This window comes from Tamandua tetradactyla, chromosome 9, assembly GCF_023851605.1.
Source record: "Tamandua tetradactyla isolate mTamTet1 chromosome 9, mTamTet1.pri, whole genome shotgun sequence".
In the NCBI taxonomy this organism is placed as follows: Eukaryota; Metazoa; Chordata; class Mammalia; order Pilosa; family Myrmecophagidae; genus Tamandua; species Tamandua tetradactyla.
Genome location: NC_135335.1, coordinates 36,831,200 through 36,850,401, shown reverse-complemented (window position 1 = coordinate 36,850,401; position 19,202 = coordinate 36,831,200). Strand labels below are relative to the sequence as shown.

Sequence of the window (19,202 nt, the reverse complement as noted above, 5' to 3'; positions counted from 1 at the left end):
CCAACATGTGTGTCTCCTCTGGTATTTTAATGTGGTTGTTAGACTGAGCTATATCCGTCTACATTGTGATCTTCTGCTGTATTCATGGCATGTAAATATCATGATTGGTTTACTTTGGAAGCTGATTTCATTCAGTAGTCTAAAGCCTTGTATTTGTGGGATGTATGTGGAGCAGGGTGGAGGGTTCAGGGTGGGGCACAGCAGTGTGGTGATGCACTGCAACACAGGTGAAGGTGCAGGTTGGGGATGCTGCACTGGTGCTTGTGAGTGTGGACACCCAGTGGTGGGGGTGGATGTGGTGGTGTGGGGGCACAGGTCACTCAGGTCTGGGGGTGGGGCTCTGGTATGCGCTCTTCTAGAGATGGGGAACACTGTGTGCATGTGCAGAGCCAGGGCAGCAGGTCGGCATTGGGTTTGCATAGGCTGGGAGTATATGGCCTGGCTGCACATGTCAGTGCTTTCCTAGAGCTGAAGGGCATGACTGGGGTGGCGTGTGCATGTGCGGATCTGGGAGTGTTGTAAACTGATGTACATGTGTGCAGAGTTTGGGGAGGGGTTGCCTGACCATATGGTCTAAGGGCGGGTGTGGCTTCGGTAAGGAGGTAAGTGCCCACAGTCTTTATGCACTGGTGACTGCCTGTGGGGGGCAGGGACTGGGAGGTAGGGCTCGGGAGGGGTGGGGCAAGACTGGGCTTGTGCAGTAGAGGTGGGTTGGGCTGGGGCAGGCATGCATGTGCTTGGGGTGGGGGTGTGGTGCAGGTACACATGCGGGGATTGGCGGGGCTGGGGTGCCTGCACCTCAGGAAGCTGTTTGAAACCAGAAGCCAAAAGACCAGCAGATGCCAGCCATGTGCCTATCTAGCAGATAGAAGTGTTCTGGATGCCACTGGCCTTTCTTGAGTGAAGGTCTCTTTATCTGGATGCCTTAGTTTGGATATTTCTATGGCCTTAGAACTCTAAACTTGTAACTTAATAAATCCCCTTTTAAAAGCCAACCCATTTTTTTATATATTGCATTCTGGCAGCACTAGCAAAATAAAACAGTTACCTAAAAGTTTGCCCATTTCTTAACACTTTTTCTTCTCATATCTCAGGCCTCTCTTCTGGGATTATTTTCCTTTTTCCTGAAGCTCCTTAAACAAAGTTTTACTGGTTGGTAAACTTTCTTTCACCCTTATTTTGGAAAAATAGTATTATATTAGTGGGCTAAAACAAACTAGATTGCCTTATATGTGTGAATTAAAATACATAAAGTTCTTAGAAGGGGATCTGAAACATCATAAATTCTAAATGTGTTAGTTATTATTGTTATTATGTAATACTAGGTTGTCAGTTATTTTCTTTTCTCTCTTTACTTTGAAAATATCATTTCACGTCTTCTGATTCCTCTTATTGCTATTGAAAAGTCTGTTATATTCTGTATCATTCAGAATAGACTTGGTTGTCCCAAAAATCTCTCTGGTTTAATACAGCAAGTTTATTTCTTGCTCACACTATATTTTCTACACAAATCACTGAAGATTCTGTTCCACATAGTTATCCAGTGACCCATGTGTTTAAAGGCTTCCATAATAGCTTAGACAACAAAAGGGTAAATGATAAATCACATGAAGGTCCTCCAGAAAATGACATGTTACTTTTGTTCACATTTCATCAGCCAAAGGAGTCACATAGCAACACACTGATTCAAGAAATACGAAAATAAAATCCTATTGCTTGCCCCAAAGAAATAGAAATGAAATATTTATTTCATATTACTAACTACCACAGTTCTAATTATAGTTCTTTTGCAGGTGATCTCTCTTTCCTTTCTGATTGTTTTTAAGATATACTCTTTTGCTTTGATATTGTAGTTTAACTACATTTTATTTAGGCTTAAGGTTTTTTGTATTTTTAAAAAGTCTTGGGCTTTCTTTGGGGATTCTGTTTTCTCTCAGCTTTACTTTTTGTCTTAGTTTGCTAACTGCTGGAATGCAATATACCAGAAACTGAATGGCTTTTAAAAAGGGGAGTTTAATAAGTTGCTAGTTTACAGTTCTAAGGCTGAGAAAATGTCCCAATTAAAAAGTCTATAGAAATGTCCAATCAGAGGCATCCAGGGAAAGATATTTTCGTTCAAGAAGGCCAATGAAGTTTAGGGTTTCTCTCTGCTTCTTGTGGCTATGTTCTTCTCTGCTTTCTCTGAATCTCTCATTCTCCAAAATGTTTCATCTTTTATAGGACTCCATTAAACCAAGCAAGACCCACCCAAATGGGTGGAGACATTTTGTCACCTAATCCAGTTTAACAGCCACTCTTGATTAAATCACATCTCCAGGGAGATGATCTGATTACAATTTCACACATATAGTATTGAATAGGGATTATTCTACCTTTATGAAATGGAATTTTGATTAAAACATGGCTTTTCTAGGGTATGTACATCTTTCAAACCAACACACTTTTCAACCATTATCTCTTTAGATAGTGCCTCTCTTTTATTTTACATGTATTTTAGACACTCTCATTTTATTCTCCATATAACTTCACTTTCATATTTTTCATCTACTTGTCTCTCCGTGTGCTATATTCTGGGTAATTTGTTCAGACCAGTATTCTAACTCATTAATTCTCTATTGAGCTGAATTTAATCTGCTATTCATTACAATCTCTTGTACTTATTTTTAAATTTTTATTTCTAAAAGTTCTATTTTTTTTCCCAAATATTACTGCTAAGGTTTCACTCTTCCTTTTGTTTGCTCACTTTTCTAATTTTTTTTTTATTGAGGTGAAATCCATGCAACATAAAATTAACCATTTTAAATTGGACAGTTAGGTGGCATTCAATACATCCACAGTGTTTTGCAACCACCATCTCTATCTAGTTTCAAAAAATTTGTCATCACCCTGGGATTTTGAAAACACTATACCCATTAAGAAGTTATTCCCCATTCCCTTTTCTCCTCGGTATATGACAACCATCAATATACTTTCTGTTGCTGTCTTAGTTTTAAGCCAGGACTGCTGTAACAAACTACCACAGACTATTTGACTTAAACGACAGGAATTTATTGTCTCCCAGTTTTAGAGGCTAGAAGTACAAAATCCAGGTATAGACCAGGTCATTTTTTCTCAAAATATGTAGTACAGTGGTGGTGGCTTGCTGACAGTCCATAACTAATCTCTGGCTCCGTCACATGGCCATCTCTCTCCTCATCTGACTCTAAATTTCCTCAGTTTATAAGCACTCCAGTCGTACTGGATTAAGGTGCACCCTGATTCAGATTGGCTTCATCTTAACTAGTAGGATCTTTGAAGATCATATTTACAAATGGGTTTACATCCACAGGACCAGCAGTTAGGACTTGAGCTAGTCTTGGTGAGGGACATGATTCAATTCATAACAGTCACTGTAGATTTACTTATTTTGGGTATTTCTTATAAATGGAGATCTGTTATTTTTTCTTGTAATGTATTAGTCAAATTTTGGTATCAGGGTAAATCTGGCCTCACAGAATGAGTTGAGAAATGTCCCCTCCCCTTCTGTTTTTTGGAAGAGTTTGTGAAGAATTGGTGTTAATTTTTTTTTTTTAACAAGGGCAGGCACCGGGAATTGATCCCAGGTCCTCTGGTATGGCAGGCAAGCATTCTTGTCTGCTGAGTCACTGTTGCCTGTCCTGGTGTTAATTCTTTACATGTCTGGTAGAATTCATTGATGAAGCCATCTGCTCCTGGGATTTTCTTTGTGGCAAATTCTTTTATTCTAACTCAGTCTCTCTACCTTTAGAGGGCTATTTAGATTTTCTGGTTTTTTCAGTCAATTTCAGATTTTGTATCTGTTCTGGTTTGCTAGCTGCCAGAATGCAATATACCAGAAATGGAATGGCTTTTAAAAAGGGGAATTTAGTAAGCTGCTAGTTTACAGTTCTAAGACCAAGAAAATGTCCCAGTTACAACAAATCTATAGAAACATCCAATCAAAGGCATCCAGGGAAAGATACCTTGGTTCAGGAAGCCTGATGAAGTTCAGGGTTTCTCTCTCAAGTGAGAAGGCACATGGTGAACACAGTCAGGCTTCTCTCCCATCTGGAAAGGCACGTGATGAGCACGGCCAGGGTTCCTCTCTCATCTGGAAGGGCACATGGCGAAAATCAAATCATCTGCTAGCTTCTTCTCCTGGCTTCCTGTTTCATGAAGCTCCCCAGATGTTTTCTTTCTTCATCTCCAAAAGTCGTTGGCTTGTGGACTCTCAGCTTCTAGTGGCTATGTCATTTTTCTCTGCTCTCTCTGAATCTCACTCATTCTCCAGAATGTTCTCTCTTTTATAGAACTCCAGAAACTTATCAAGACACACCCAAACTAGTGGAGACATGTCGTCACCTAATCCAGTTTAACAACCACTCTTGACTAAATCACATCATCCAGGGAGATGATCTTATTACAGTTTCAAACATACAGTATTGAATAGGGATTATTCTGCCTTTACAAAATGGGATTTAGATTTAAACATGGCCTTTCTAGGGGACATACATCCTTTCAAACCAGCACAGTATCTTTCTAGGAATTTTTCCATTTAAATCTATGCTACTTAATTTGTTGATATACAGTTGTTTGTAGTTGACACACAGTTCATTTAATCTTCCCTTATAATCCTTTTTATTTCTGTAAGGTTGATAGTAATATCTCTTCTTTCATTCCTGATTTTAGTAATTTGAGTCTTTTCTCTTTTTTACTTGATTTAGTGTTGCTAAAAGTTTTGCAGTTTTATTGATCTTTTCAAAGAACCAAATTTTGGTTTCATTAATTTTCTCTAATCTTTTTCTATTCTCTGTTTCTTTTAATTCTGCTCTAATATTTATTTCCTTCCTTCTATGTGGCTTTAGGCTTAGTTTGTTCTTTATGTAGTTTCTGAGGTGGAAGGTTAAGTTTTTGATTTAAAATATTTCTAAGTATTGTTTTTGCTGTATCCTATAGCTTTGGTATGCTATATTTTCATTTTTATTCAACTCAAAAGTTTTTCACATTTCCCTTGTGATTTCTTCTTTGACCTATTATGATTGAAAGTCTGCTGTTTGATTTATACATATTTGTGAAATTCTCAAATTTTCTTTTGTTATTGATTGCTAATTTCATTCCAGTGTAATCAGAGAACATACTTTGCAATTATTATTCAAACCTTTTAAATTTATTAAAGTGTTCTGTAGATAATGTTTAGGTGTGGTTTCTTTATAGTGTTGTTCATGACTTCTGTTTCTTGTTGATCTTCTGTCTGTTTGCTCTATTCATTATTGAAAACATTGCATTATTGAAAATAATGCTAAAGTCACTAACTATTATTGTTGAATTGTCCATTTCTCCCTTCAATTCTGTCAGTTTTTGCTTCATGCACTTTTGATCTCTTTTTTTAGGTGCATATATTTATAATTACTGTATGTTCTTGATGAATTGACCTTTTATCAATATACAGTGTCCTTTGTCTTTAGTAACAATTTTCATCTTAAAGTCTTAGTTTCATATTACTGTAGTCACTCCAGCTCTTTTTTTGTTAATGTTTGCATGGTATTTCTTTTTTCATCCTTTTCCTTTTGATCTGTTTGTGACTTTAAATCAAAAGTGTGTCTTTGCTAAATAGCATGTAGCTGGAATATGTTTTTTTTTTCTAATCCATTACATCAATCTTTGCCTTTTGATTAGAGTGTGTAATCCATTTACATTTAAGCAATCACTATTAAGGCAAAATTTATATGTATCATTTTTCTACTTATTTTCTTTGTCGTGTCTTTTTTATTCCTTTTTCTTCTTCCATTACTGTCTTCTTTTATGCTAAATATAGATTTTTTTTATAGTGTAGCATTTTACTTCCCTTGCCATTCTACTTACTTTTATTTTTTTCTTTAGCTATTAGTGGTTTTCTGGGACATTATAATTAAAGTTTTAATTTTTTATAAGCTTGTTTGGATTAATGCTAACTTAATTGCAGAAATTTTGCTCCTGTATAGATCCATTCCTTCCCCTTTCCTTTGCACTATTATTGTCATCCAAATTATATATTTATATATATATGCCCATCAGTACAGATTTATAATTATTATTTTATGAAGTGGTCTTTAAAATCAAATGGTAGATGTGCTTGTTTTCGCAGCACATATACTAAAATTGAAATGATACAGAGAAGTTGAAAATGGCCCCTGCACAAGGATGACAAGCAAATTCGTGAAGCATTCCATGTTTTTCTATAAACCCACAACTTCGCTAATTTAAAAATAAAACAGGAGAAAATGAAATTACAGGAAACACATAAGTACTTTCTTTGATATTTATGTAGTTATCCTTATTATTCCTTTTATTTCTTCATGTAGAGTCAAGTATTGTTCTTTCATTTGAGACTTAAGGACTCCCTTTACTCTTTCATAAGGGCAGGTTTGCTAGTCATGTGTTCTCTCAGATTCTGTTTACCTGATCATGTCTTAATCTTGCCTTCAGTTTTGAAGGATCATTTTGTTAAATATAGAGTTCTTGGTTGACAGTCTTTTTCTTTTACCATTTTGAATATATCTTTTGACCTCCATAGCTTCTGATGAAAAATAAGCTGTTTATCTTTTTGAGAATACTTTGTACAGTACATGATGAGTCACTTCTCTCTTATTGCTTTCAAGGTTGTCGTCTTTGGCTTTTGACAGCTTGATTATGAAATGTGTGAATCTCTTTGAGTTTTTTCTACTTGAAGTTTGTTGATTGTCTAGACCTATCTTTCATCAAATTTAGAAAGCTTTCAGCTCATTATTTCTTCAAATATTCTTTCTCCCTCTCTTCTCCTTCCAGGACTCCCATTGTTTGATAGTTGCTATGCTTGATGGTGCCCTAGAGGTTTCTCAGATACTGTTCATTGCTATTCAGTTTTCTTCATTGTCTTTTCTTTCTGATCCCCAGATTGGATAATCTCAATTGACCTATCTTTAAGTTCACTGATTCTTTCTTCTGCCTCCTCAAATCTGCCATTGGAGCTCTCTAGAGATGCTTTTCATTTCAGTTATTGTATTTCTCACTCCATTTGGCTCTTTTTTTATAATTTTGATCTTTGTGTTGATATTCTGTATTTGGAGAGGCATCATTCTTTTAGTTCTTTTAGTTCTTTAGACATGGTTTCTTTTTAGTTCTTTGAACAAATTTAAATAGTTGATTTAAAGTATGTGTCAATTAAGTCCACTATCTGGGCTTCCTCAAACACTTTCTATTGACTTTTTTCCCCTGTATTTGGCCATAGTTTTCTGTTCCTTTGCATGTCTTGAAACCTTTCATTGAAAAATAGACACTTAAATAATATAATATGGCAACTCTGGAAATCTGAATCTCTCCTCTCCCAAGTGTTTATTGTTGTGGTTATTTGTTGTTGCTGATACACATTTAATGAGTTTTCTGAGCTAATTCTGTCAAGTATGTATTCTTTGTCATTTGTGGCTAGTGAAGTCTCTGTTTGGTTAGCTTAATGATCTGGTAATGATTGAATTAAATGCCTGGACCCAATAAGTCTCCCAGTCTTTGCCAGGAATTCTGAGTGTATATTGGGTCACACTTTGAACATTCAACCAAGCAGTTGACAGGTCTGCCCTAGCCTACACTTTCTGCTTGTGCAGAGTTACCAGAGGTGAGAGATTAGGACCTTTTTTAGGTCTTTCTTGTACATGCACACAACCATGTGCATGAGTGTGGCCTTCTTGGTTCCCAGGAATATCTCATCTCTTTCAAAGCCCCTTATGAATATCTCATTTTCCACCATTTACTTTTAAGCTTCTACTGCCTCGGGCAGGTACAATATTAAATAATTGCCACTGATTGTTTTTGACAAATGGCCCCAAGGAAAAGGTTTTTAATACTGGGATAAAACATAATCAGATCAATAAAATTGAGCCTTGCAAATGCCTTCTTTCAAGAAAAAACTAGATGGGTCAAATAATGACATTTCTTTGGGAATGAGGCTTTGAAGGAGTTCCAACTGCATTTTACCTCCTCTAGCAGCTGCAGGATGCTGGTTTGAATGGTGGCGTTTGATTTTCAAGACTACAGTAAAACTAAGGTGTGAGGATTGGAATAGGACAAATTAAAACACCACAAAGCTTGCTGTTCTTACTGAGAGTCAGCCATTTTTCTTGAATAAATGCTCCCCAAATTGCTATAAGCTTTTAGTTAATTTGCAGCTTTCTGAAAAAAGGTTATTCTGACAGGTTTTGTCAGTGTTATCATTGCTTTTATAGAGAGGAGTTTTGGGGTCCTTGTTCTACCATTCTCACTGATGTAACTTATTTCCTTCTATATGTAGGCAATTATTTTCCTATCTTTACCCCCTTTTCACCTTTATTTATTAGTGTTTCCTCAGAGTCTCTGTCTTCTGGTGCATAGTTTCTCTCTTCTTGGTTCTAGGGGTCACTGTGTACTTTTTGGTGACATTTCCATATCATCCTCTGGGATCCTTTCATACCTGTGCCTATGTTTCCTATCCAAAATGTCCTCTCCTTTATGGAAAATTCCTATTCATTCTTTATAGTCTAGTTTGGATATCAACTCCTCTGTCAAGTCTTCCCAATTACATCTCCCCCTGGGCAGAATCATTTACTCCCACATCTTCTTCCATAGCCCTCTTTACATACATCTATTATAGCTAATATTTAACATGCCATATTTGCTTTACTATACTGTGAATCTTTGATAGCAGATAGTGTACCTTATTTAGATTTGTATACCTAAAATATAGCACCAGAAAGGAACAGAGGAAATGTTTTTTTTAATTGATTCCCAATAAAGAAGTTACCATTGCACCATGAGTAAGAACCCATCTTGTCAAAGGCACTGAGATCCTAAACATAAACGGAAGCTCATGATTACAAGTGAATTCTATTATACAATCTAATAGTAGAAGTCTTATAATTAATGGAATAAACAGAAAAGCAATGTGCTTTTATTTGTATTTAACTTTGAGAAGATGTCACTTGGAATCAGATTAGTGAAAATGGCCTTCTGAAGTTCTGGACTGTTTGTCAGAACACCTGGGTTCTCTTCCAAGTCACACCCTGACCTGCTGCAGGATTCTGATGTAGTCAGCAAGAATTTTCCCCTTAATGTTAAAGTGCTTGATTTCATCTTTAACTCATACAAGCCCTATAAAATTTATATTTTTAGATTTCTTTCCCTACTATATGGAGAAAACATTACTGGAAAGCAAGGCTGGAAGCAAGGAGTCCAGTTAGTAGGCTGTTTCAAGAATCTAGGTGAAAACTGATGGAGACTTGGACTAGAGAGAAATGGTATGAATTGAGATAAATTCTGAGGTAGAACAGACTTGCTCAGTGTTAGATTAGATGTCAAGAATGGGTGAGTGGAAGTGGGGGTGGTGTAAAGCTTACTTCAAAGTTCTAGCTTAGCAGGATGGAGGGTACTGTTTATTAAGAAGAAAAAAGGTGCTGGGAAGGAGATAGGTTTAAAGAGAAAAATATTGAGAGTTCTGTTTTAGACATATATTTGAAGCATCTATATAGAGATGTCAGGCAGATAATTAGAACTCAAAAGATAAGTCTTTCTGGAGATAAAAATTTGTAAGTCATATGACTGGGGTGGCATGAAACTATGTTGATGGTTGAGGTCACCTAAGAAAAGAATTTATAGAGAGAGAAGAGAAAAGGGTTCATGTCTGAGGCTTGAGGAGGACCAGCATTGTTAGAGGGGGAAGAATCAGGTAAGGGTGCTAAGAAAAGAGAAGCCACTGAGGTAGGAGATAAAAGGAGGAAATGGCTAGCTGTGCTGAATGTTGCTGAGAAAATTCCAGTGAAGATAGAGAGGACAGAGAAATGTCCACTGAATTTGTCCAGTTGAAGTTAATTGCCATTTGAAAATAGCCTTTTCAGTGTATTGCCAGAGAATGGTACAGAAGCCAAACTGTAGTAGGTTGAAGAGTAAATGGAAGGTGATAGAAAAAAAGAGACATCTTGTGTAGACAGTTGTTGAAATGTTTTCTTTCCTGGGCTTTAAGTAACACTAATCTTTCCTGGTTCTCCAACCTGTTTGGTCCAGTCACCTTTACTGGGTTATGCTCTGTCACCTTTAAATGCTGGAGTTCTTTAGGATTTAGGCCATCCCCTTCTGCTTTTTCTATCTCTTCCACTGAAGGACTTCAGTTACCACATGTAAACCAACAAATTCAGATTTATGACTTCATCTCAAATCTCTCTTCTGAGCTTCTCACATGACTATTAAGTTACCTATTCAGCGTCTCAAAATTAAGCACAACATTTCTGTTCTGCACCTGTTTTTCTTCCATTGTTCCAGATTCTCCATAAATTACATCATCATCTCAGTTTTTTTCAAGGCAGACACCTGTGAGTCATGCTAGACATTTTTCTCCCTTCATGTGGGAATACAAAGTGACTCCACATAGCCGATGACCCCCTACTTAACCTCTCTGAACCAAATTTCCTCAGAGGTAAAATGAATCTAATGTTTCCTACCTTTATGATATTATGAAAATTTAAAACTAAACAAAGTAGATATAACAGTGCCTAGTATAGGATGTGGATTTAGTACATTTTAAGTTCCTTATACTCTTACTATCTATGAGGTTAGCCCAATGTTATTGGTATTACAGAGATGGACAAAGATTCCTCCTTGCTCTCAAGAAGCAAATAATCTATTTAAGGAGACAAAATGAATGCACATAAAGCAATGAGGTAATATTATATAGGAGAGTAGAGAACTAAACATTAAATTGCATGGTAGAAAATTCTTATAATTAAATTTCAGAGAAAAAGGAAAGGACAGTCAGAGGATGAGGAAGGGAGTGAGCTTTTGAAAAGGACTGTTAGAACAGTTAGAATATACATATAGTTAGGATGTTGGCAAAGAAGAGCAGGACATTCAGCAAATGAGACATTGATGTGGAAAGGAGAATAGCATGCTCAGAGACAGTGATGACAGCAACCTGATTTCAACAAAGTGTGCTTATTTTTTCCCACATTGAGGTATTTTTATTATTAAGTTTCCTTGTTATAGTTGAACTTCCCAATGGAACAGTGGAAAGATTTGAGCCCATTATGAAGATCAAATGTCCCTGGTAAGCTGAGGCATCATTAAACTGTCTACCCACCTTCCCAGGAGGAGAACAAACCCCATACTTTGACCCAGATGGATAAAAATGACTTATTCTGGGGTGTGCTTTGAAAAATAGTACCACACTTGTCAAAATGGGTCCAATGACTTCAATTATTTTTTTCCTAACTTGGATTTCTCAATTGCAGCTGCCAACACTGAAAAACATTACGGTTCCTATGTCCCAAGTTTCCTTTGATAAAAACCCACACACATCACCAATACTAACATGTTCACTAAGTCTGGGGCTTGGATGGTGAAGTTTTTATTCTCTAGAACTTGTTTAGTAAACCAATTTGGCTTCTATAATAAAGAAATGTGATACATAATTTGCTCTGTCATTCAGTAGAGCTTCTGGGCAAATGATGTTATAGCATATTAGAGCTGGAAAGGAACTTGGAGATCACTTTGACTTTATTTTACTATTGAGCACACAGAGGCCCATAGGAGGTTAGTGATAAAGGGACTCTTTGGCATGACTAACAGACCTTGGAGAAGAGGAGTCACAGAGGGCCTCTTGTGAGAGTAGTAATGAAAATGAGAGAAAGGAAAAATGTTATAGAGCTACTCTTAGAGCTCCTATAACGTTTTGGCATTGCTCAAGAAACCTAGAAGAATAGTCATTAGTTACCTCAGTCTCTTCCTCAACAGTCCTTTCTCCAGTGTCTGCAATTTAACATAGACAGGAGCAATTTTTCCAAATGTTTCAGGTGGTCAATCAATGAATATTTATTGTATATCAATTAGGTAAAACATTAGGAAACAATGGAAGGTATAGGATGCAATAATATATGAAATACAGTCCCTGAACCCAAGAAGTCTGACTGAGGACATAAGAAGTAACATATGAGGAATAAAATAATGCAAGAATGGTCAAGGAATTTCAAGTAAGTGATATATTTAATAAATGCTCTGAATTTAGAGGAGCTTGGAAAGATCTCAGTAGATGGGAGCATAGTGAGAAGACTTCATGGAGAACTAGGATTTTGCTAGGATAAGGATTTGGCTAGGAGAGAAGATGGAAGAAACCCTCAGGACTGCCTAAATTTGAAGATTTCATTATTGATGAGAAGAGATCTAATCAGAGAAAGCACAAGATAATATGAGGTTGAAAGCAGTTGCATATATTAAGAAAATCATAGAGTTAAAATAACGTAGGTTTCAAGATTCAGTTCTGTCACCTGCTAATTATCTGACCTTGAGCAAGTTATTTAACCTCTGTAGAATTGGGAATAATAATACTGTCCACACAAGGTTATTGTAAGAATTATAAAGTGAAAATAGATAAGCACCTAGCATAGTATCAGGGATATAGTAGGTGGACAATAAATGGCTGCATGTTTTTGTTGTTGTTAGTTGATTTTTGTTTTGCTTTTTGTTTGAAATTAGGTATGTGAAGGAAAGTGCTGGGTCAAAAAAATGTGGAAGTAGTGAATGAACATAAAGTAAGTTAGGATGTGGACCTGGCTAGAGGAAGAAAAGGAGCTAGAAACAAATTTTCTACTCTTGAAGTAAAATCTGAAACACTAGTGGGAATTGGAGCAGAAAGAGGAGAAAGATTGGTTTAGACCATTTGTTATCATTTGCTATCTGCCCTTTGAGATAATCCATTGGATCACTTGGAATATTCTTTATGTTGAGCTGAAATTTGCTTCCCTGTGATATCTAACCATTTATAATTTTCCTAATTATATCTTTTGGAGTTATTCAGACTCTCTGAGCAGCACTTCAAAATATTAGAAAATTTTTAAATTTTATGTTAGTTGGTATCCTCTTATATCTTGCAGATGCTCCTGGGAAGGGTAAACTGTTAAGGGTAATTTGTTATCATTTGTTATCTGCCTTTTAAGATAATCCATTGGATCGCTTGGAATATTCTTTATAATGTTGAGCTGAAATTTGCTTCCCTGTGATATCTAATATCACTAAGTCTTGAGGCTTCATTATTTTGACAGAAGTAAATTTCTAGCATAAATAACATCTATAAACCAATTTAAATTTAAAAAGTTATTCCCTCAAATTAAGTACAGAATAAAAGCACCGAGACTATTCAAAAGATCTGGCCTCAAGTTCTAGTTCTTCAACTAATGCTGGATGTTATTTCAAATAAGTTGCTTTCCTTGTCTGAGCCTTATTTTTAAGATAAGGATGACACAACTTGAACTGTAATCATCCAAACTGACCTTGAATATGAAAATTTCTGAAAGGGATAAAGTGTTTCCCCCCAAAAAAATGAAGTAGCAAGGAAAAGAACATTTATCAAGTGTTTACTATGTGCCAAGTGCTCTGCTAGATATTTATACATATTATCTTAGTTAATTTTTACAACAACCCTAAGAAGAGGTAGACATCATTTCTCAACGGTCATTGAAGTTCAGAGAAATTAGCTACCTTACCAAGGCCTCATAACTTATAAATACAGCTCAAGTTGCTCTTATTTTGTTTTTGTTTTTGTTTGCTTCCCCCGCTTACTCCAAAGCTCTATCCTTTTCTTACTACATCATGCTGCCTCTCAGAAAGACTGCAACAAGACTTTCCCCACATCCCCATACTTGAGATCATCAAATTTTGCCTTTAATAGGCTTGGGAAACACTAACATTAAAAGCTACCTACCATTTAGGCTATGAACCATCAGAATACTTCTGAGAAGAGTTTAGGGCAAGATTGTCATCTTCTCTTAGCTCCTTGCTTCTTAAATGGGAAATGTGTCAAAAAGTATATATCCCTAAAAAATAAGCGCAGTAGTACTAATTTTACGCAGCAGTTTTTAGGAGAAAAGGTGTATGTTTTTAAAGTCTCACTTTTTTCTGATTCTGTACTTTTTAAAGTACAGAATTTATATTACATGAATTTTAAATTCATGTAATATAAAAATATAAGCTTAAGGAAAGTCCTTTTCATTCCCTCCTCTGAAATAAACTACAGAAAACAGTTTAGTATTTATATCTTCTGGCTTAATTCCTCCATCTAATGAGATTGTGAGGGGAAGAGACAGAGAAGGAAAGTTTGGAATTTTCTTTTCCCTAAAAATAATTTCAAACATGATGTTAATGTTAAAACAAACAAGTATATTATGGAATAAAATGAACTTATGGAATACAATACAAGTTCACTTGAGCTTTTCTTAATATAATGTTTTAAATAAATCCTGTTACACCACTTAGTGCTATGCCATCTGCCTTCCCCACAAAACTTGGGGTATGAGTTCATCTTCCTCTATCATTAGGGATATCTGTGCAGGAAAATTAGAAAAGCACTCCCTAGTCAGTCTGCCAGTTGGACAATCAGATAAAGCACCATGACTTCACTTAAGTCGAGGTTCATAAGAACATGAACCTTCTTTATCAGGCTCTTGACCAGGAACTCTTCCTGCTGTCCAGATGACTTCCTGTCCAGGGACTCTTAACTCTGTTCCCTCACTTCTGGGTTGCCAAGTCTCAGTTACTAAAACTTTAAAGTTATTCCATCCCTTTTATTTTACAGCTAAGAACCTCAGGCACAGAGAAGTAAACTCACTAGTCCATGGTCTTACTGGCAAGAAAGTGGGAGAGCCAGGACTCAAACTTGAGTCTTCAAACTCTCAGTCCACTATTTTTCCACTATGTTGTGTCATCTCTCTTTGGGGGGCTACTCTAACTTTTTGATGCCTCCATGCGACCCTGGGTATGACTTGTTTTATTTACTTAGTTATATAGTCCACCCCAAACCTGGCAACTTCTGCCTGGATAGTCACCTCAGAATTCTTTATAACTAACTGCACATTAGTTATAAAGGAAAGTAGTGTATTTTTTCTGAAGACACAGCCTCAGACTCTTGCTTCATCCACTTTTATGGGTGTTAATCTCTTAAGGTACAATTGATTTTATAACTCATAAGGACTAAGAAGCTAGTCAAAAGACAAAAAGAGTTCAGAAATAAATATGCTTGTCTCAAAGATACGTGTCCTCTGGAAGTCAGGATAGACATCTGAGCAGAAAATTTCTTAAAATGCTTTTAGTCTATTTTCTGGTATTCAGTTATAGCTAAAGTGCTTTCAGGGCTACTCTGTCCTATTAAATTCTCTAATCTAACTCCCTAACATTATAGATAAGAAAACTAGGAACCAAAGGTGACTACCCAGATTTATAGAGTTCATCATGTGCAAAGGCAAAACTAAAACTCAGAACACTTGAATCTAGGCCAGGATTCTGCCCCCGCCCCCCAGCACCCACTTCCTCTTAGATAACAGATAACCCTTAGAACATCCTATATCTCCTTTCTGCACTCCTGAGCTACCTTCCTCTGACTCCCCCTAAACACCTAATGCCCTTAAGCTCTTTAGAGGCTGCTATAACACTTTCACCAAGAATGCTCCAAAACTGGCCTTTTCTTCTGGAATCTCATCTCATCCTCTGTCTAGGTGGAAAGAACCTGATTAACTAGTTTGAAAACGGTCTTAATAGTTTACCCTTCCCAGGAGCATCTGCAAGATATAAGAGGATACCAACTAACATAAAATTTAAAAATTCTCTAATATTTTGAAGTGCTGCTCATAGAGTCTGAATAACTCCAAAAGATAAAATTAGGAAAATTATAAATGGTTAGATATCGCAGGGAAGCAAATTTCAGCTCAACATTATAAAGAATATTCCAAGTGATCCAATGGATTATCTCAAAGGGCAGAAATAAATTCATGACCATTGAAGACTTTTAATCAAAACCCAGATGATTACCTAACAGAGATGCCATAAATAGGATTTTTTAATTATATGAGTGGAGAAAGATATGTCTGGGCAAAGGACCATCCAGGCATTCTCCTCTTGCTACCCCAACCTGTGAAACATATTACATAGCTCTAAGAATCTTACTGTTTCCCAAATGTTGTCATTTTCCACTCTGTAAAATGTTGGCAGCATGTGGGATAAAATGGAGTTGTGATAATTTTGCTAGGCAGATGGAGGAATTGGGTCTTCCTCAAGCCCAATGGGCTTCCATTTCCAGACAAATTAAGACAAGCAGATGGTTGGACTCTGCACCATCCTTGCCAGAGACCACTGGGTGGAAAATGAGGAAGGGCCATCTTCAGTGGGAGGCAGCAACCCACACACACACTTTTTATGCTCAAGGAGAATCACAACTGTCTACAGAAAGAAAAGTTATGGAGACACAGTAGTTTCAGGAATATTCGAGCACTTCTAGTATTATCTGAGTGTTTTTCCAAACCTAAAGGTTTTCCAACTTTAAGGGGAAATATCAATTTCAGAAAGAAAAGAACATTCCCATTATTCTTAGTTCCCCCCTTGGGTTTTCCCATTCTTCACTGCCCCGGATCCATGAACCCACAGTAGGAAGCTAAACTCAAAACATTAGTTTGCAAGATTTTTTGGCACCAATGCCAAAAGTGGTGGGAATTCTTAGTCTGGTCAAAGGTATCCTAGTGAAAAATTAAGATTTTATCTGAATGACTCAAAAAACATAGCTAAGAACACTAAGAATGGTTAGACATAACAGGAAAGTATTCTTTAGCTCAATTATCATTAAGAACTTTTCAACATCAAAGTAATCCAATGTACTCTCTTGAGGGACAGAAATATGTGAACTAGGAAGAATATTTGAGATAAAAAGTTTATTTGTAAAATAGATAAAAATTAAGGTGACAGGTGAAGAGAGACAGTATTAAGTCAAAGCGCGGGTTTTCTGATTTCCAACCCAATGCTATTCTCTGATGTGATAAAGGGTTAACACTTGGAATAAAGAAACTACAAAATATTATATATCACAGAATTCTGGAAGTCCTAGGGTTGGCTAGTCTCAATGGGTATATATTCTTTAAAACTTCTCAAGCAGTTTTTTGTCCAATTTATTTGTAAGTATTTCTTAGTAGTAAGGTACTCATTATTCCCTAAATTAGTTTACTTCAACTTCTGACAGTATGTTAAAAATTAGGTTACTTCAACTTCTGACAGTATGTTAAAAATTAGATTACTTCAACTTCTGACAGTACTTTAAAAAGTTCTTCCTTATACCTTAGAGGGCAGAAAACAGTTAGTAGAGCAGCCCTGAGGATGCTACCTTTAGAAGGGCCTGCTTATGAGGTTGACCCTTGACTGGCCTCCAGGAACTTGGATTTCAGGAGGGTTCCCATCATTCCCAGACTGATACGAGTGACCTACTATGCCTAAACTGTACGGACAATGTGGTTTATGCTGAGCATCTGCTTTCCTTCTAGGAATCTGAATTTTGGTTATGTGCTAGGCAGAGGGTACCTACATAACCAGACCCCAGTAAAACCTTGGACACTGTCCTTGGTAGACAACTTTCACACATGTTCTTAGTTCTTGTTACAGGAATTAGGTTGGCCCTATCCACTCGGAGAGGACTCTTGGAAATTTGCATCTCGTTTCCTCTGGACTTCACCCCATATTCCTTTTCCCTTTGCTGATTTTACTTTGTATCCTTTTGTTGTAATAAATCTTAACTATGAATATGATTACATACTGAGTCTTGTGAGTCTTCCTAGTGAATCATCGAACTTGAGGGTGATCCGGACACCCAGCGCACATATTGAGCCTGACTCTGCCTTCTCTAGTTTCTGCCCATTGGTCCTTCAGTTCTTCACCTTAGAACAAATGCTAAAGTTAACAACAAACCTAATAAACACACACAAAAAAGAACAGTATTCACTACAGGAAAGCTCACTAAAGGAAATAAGACTTGAGTTAGGCCTTGGAGAGAGGAATGCCTATAGACAGGTGGGAAAAGCCAAAAGATTGCAAATTAATCCACTTAGATATTCAGGAAAGCAATCTGAACATGGGAAAAGTTCTCAATCCTTGCTGGGGGAGGGGGCATACGTGATGGCAGAAGGATGAATTAAATACTAGTGAGAAAAATATTTCTTCTATTTTTTCAGTATGAAACTGCAATTTTAATCCAGGACTGTCTGATGCCAAAGCCCATGTACTCTCCAATATCATGCTACTGAAAAAATACTTAAGAAAAAATAATAAATAAAATAAAAATTAAGATAAGATCCCAGTGTCAAAGGGGGAAGGAGGGACTAATATTTACTAAATACTTTACCCTTATATCTCTTTTTTTAAACCATGAAAAATAGCATATATACAAAACAATAAATTTCAAAACACACCACAACAACTAGTTATAGAATAGGTTTCAGAGTTTTGTACGGGTTACCATTCCACAATTTTAGGTTTTACCTTCTGGCTGCTCTAAGATACTGGAGACTAAAATAAATATCAGTATAATGATTCAGGAGTCATACTCATTTGTTAAGTCTTATCTTCTCTTTTATAACTCCACCTCCTCCTTTGATTTTTAAAATTATTTTATTGATAATTTATATTCACATACCATGTAATCATACAAAGTGTACATTTAAAGTGTACAGTCAGTTGTTCACAATATATAGCTGTGCATTTATCATCACAATAGACTGTGAAAAATAACATATATACAAAAAAGCAGTAAATTTCAAAGCACAGCACAACAATTAGTTGTAGGACAGATTTCAGGGTTTGGTATGGGTTACAGTTTCAGAATTTTAGGTTTTTATTTCCAGCTGCTCTAAGATACTGGAGAGTAAAAGAAATAGCAATATTATGATTCAACACTCATACTGATTTGTTGAACCCTGTCTTCTCTCTATAACTCCACCATCATTTCTTCCACTCTTTAGGGGTATTTGGGCTATGCCCATTCTAATTTTTTCACGTTGGGAGGGGCCGTTGAGAATATGGGCTAAGAGGATGGAGCTAGTTGATGTTCTGGAGAGGCTGGTCCCTTTGCATTTCAGGACTTATCTGGTCCAGGGACCTATCTGGAGGTTGTAGGTTTCTGGAAAGTTACCCTAGTGCATGGAAGCTTTGTAGAATCTTATATAATGCCCTAGCTGTTCTTTAGGATTGGCGGATATGGTTTTGGTTGGGGTTTGGCAAGTTCTGATAGGTAGCAGTGTTTAATTGAAACTTGCTTAAGAATGACCTCCAGAGTAGCCTCTTGACTCTATTTGAACTCTCTCAACCACTGATACCTTATTTGTTATACTTCTTTTCCCTCTTTTGGTCAGGATAAAATTGTTGACCCCACA

At 36.5% G+C, this 19,202-nt stretch overlaps 1 protein-coding gene and 1 non-coding gene across 3 annotated transcripts in view; both read left to right on the top strand.

The window, feature by feature from the left end:
• Nucleotides 1-19,202, top strand: part of SYN2 (synapsin II) — a 228,848-nt gene that overhangs the window by 88,223 nt on the left and 121,423 nt on the right. The gene's annotated exons all lie outside the window — the stretch shown is intronic.
• Nucleotides 6,106-6,212, top strand: LOC143647425 (U6 spliceosomal RNA). The gene has a single exon (XR_013158052.1). It is a non-coding gene; the product is annotated as a U6 spliceosomal RNA (small nuclear RNA).